At 36.1% G+C, this 2,298-nt stretch overlaps 1 long non-coding RNA gene across 1 annotated transcript; it reads right to left on the reverse strand.

Annotated features, from left to right (window-relative positions):
• Positions 1-734: 734 nt before the first annotated feature.
• LOC143604456 (uncharacterized) lies at positions 735-1,795 on the reverse strand. Its single transcript, XR_013148299.1, has 3 exons — positions 1,737-1,795; positions 1,328-1,406; positions 735-954 (listed from the first exon to the last, which is right to left on the reverse strand). It is a non-coding gene; the product is annotated as an uncharacterized LOC143604456 (long non-coding RNA).
• Between the last annotated feature and the right edge of the window lie 503 nt (positions 1,796-2,298).

Below are 2,298 nucleotides of genomic sequence, written 5' to 3' on the forward strand. Positions count from 1 at the left end.
AAGCTTTCAACTCATCACTAACCTTTTCATAGATTTCACGAGCCTCCATACCTTCTTTGCTAAGTTGTTCACCCACCATCTCCCCAAATCGAAGCAAAACTTCCTTGATATCTTTGCAAGACTCTCGATATATTTCATCTGCATCCGTGCTTCTACCTCTTTTGCGCTTGCTTGTTACACTTCCTGTTTGTCCTTCAGATCTATCAACATTTGGAACGGCTTCATCAACAAAATCAAAGTCTTCAATATCAACAGGTGAGCTTTTTTGCGTCTCTTGAACAACATCTTCTTCTCCAAGGTCAACTGCTTTACTACCAGTAGCTCTATCCTTACCGAATATGGTACACAATTTGTCATAGAAAGGAAATGACTTGTCACGAAAATTCACAGCACCTTTGTGAGACTACAAAACAATTACAAATAAATTAGGCTAAAATTTTAAAATCTAAAAAATATATTTTTAACAGATATGATTAATAACATAATTATGATATTACTAAATATGTTAACATTTCAGAAGGTTAAAAAGAACAACAATTTTCACATAGCTTAAAGATTTAGCAATAATTATCCAGATGGGAAAGGATTAAATGATGTGGCATTTACACATTAAAATAAAATTTACAAGCTTCTCTAAGAATTGAAAACCATATGCGAAGCACATTGAAATATAGTTCTAAGAGTGGATGTGATATAGAAAAAAAAACAAATAAACTAGAATAGTTTCTTTTTTAAGCATAATTTTTGCTACAAGAGAAAACTCATCAACATGAGAATGCAAGAACATACTGCACAAAAAAATCTTGTCAAACAAGATAATAGACCATAGACCAAAAGTACACTGTAGGATGAAAAAAGATAAGATGGATAAAACGAACCAAAACCGCCATAGGCACGTGATAGCTTGTTTTCCGAAACTCCCCGATCACTTGACTAATCTGTGAATGTGTCCTCCTGAATAACCAATACAAAAACAATACACAGATAATATTCTATAAAGAAAGATAAATATGAACGTAAGAAAGTGCTTTAAGTGCGTTAATCCCTTATTACAAGCAAACAATGTACCTTCTTATGTTTAACAGGAAATCATGATTCTTGCTTTTATTACCATGAATTATCAGAATTAATGTTTACACTTACATGGCTACTACTTATTAGCCTTGTCTATTTGTCTACAGATCAAGTAAGCCAACTAAACCAAATAAGCAGCGTTCATGTGCAAATATATCAGCATGCCCAGGAAAAAAAAACTAAACTCGAGAATCATCTCCGTGTAATAGAGAACATAAACTACAATCTCATATGCTGGTTGAACATAACTTACGTGGCATAGTAGATGACAACGCCTCTTTTTTTTCTGTGATTTGCAGTGTTTGTTTCAGAAAGAGTAGGCATCAGGTTAGCTGTAATTTATAAAGAGAAAGAAACATTAACTGGTAATGATAAAAGCAATTGTGCAATATCTTTTAACCAAAAAAAAAACATATAAAAAGAGAAATACAAGTAAACTAAGTTGAGCATGATCAATGTGCAGGACAGTATATAAACACAAGAAAATAAAATAGAGGGCAGTATATACAAAGGGGAAAGTGAATACGGTGTTGTTAGGCATCTAAGCCACCAAAACGACGTAATTTTGATTAAAAACACTCTAATTCAATTTCAATCTCCTCCTTACCTAATGAGATTGAATAGTCTACTAGCATACAACATAAAGCAATAATTCTGAATACCTGGCGATGGATCAATTTCTTCAGGAAGAAAACCCCCACCGTGACCGAGCGGATCCTCGGGATGAGGTTTGGAGTGAGTAACATTGCCATAGAGAGAATTGGAGTTGGAGCGGTGATGGTTCTGCCAAGCGAGAACCGAACAAAGCAGAGACAATGACTTGCCGGTACCAGTAGGAGATTCAAGCAGGGCGTGCTGCGCCCGATCAAGCGTTGCGATTAATCGGCTCATGTAAGCCAGCTGAGAGCCGTAGGGCGGGTACGGGAACTCCACTGGTATGCCGCCGATCAGATATTTTTGACTACTCTGCTTTCCCTTCATTTCCACTCCAATTCGGTGATGGTTCTGCCAAGGGGAGAAATCCATTTCTCCCCTTTTTTTAGAGAAACAAAATCAGAGAAATGGAAATGGTTTATTTCCATTTCTCACCTCTTTCTTTCATAAACAAACAAGAGAATTCTTTCCAATTCCATTTCTCACCCCTCAATTCCCTCTACCAAACACCCCCTTATAGTATAAATCACAGATGAACCTACCGGTGTTTCAAATTATTGTGGTAAAGCG

The sequence above is a fragment of the Bidens hawaiensis genome, unplaced genomic scaffold (assembly GCF_021521415.1).
Source record: "Bidens hawaiensis isolate Kalapana, Puna unplaced genomic scaffold, B.hawaiensis_p1.1 tig00065221_1, whole genome shotgun sequence".
NCBI lineage: Eukaryota > Viridiplantae > Streptophyta > Magnoliopsida > Asterales > Asteraceae > Bidens > Bidens hawaiensis.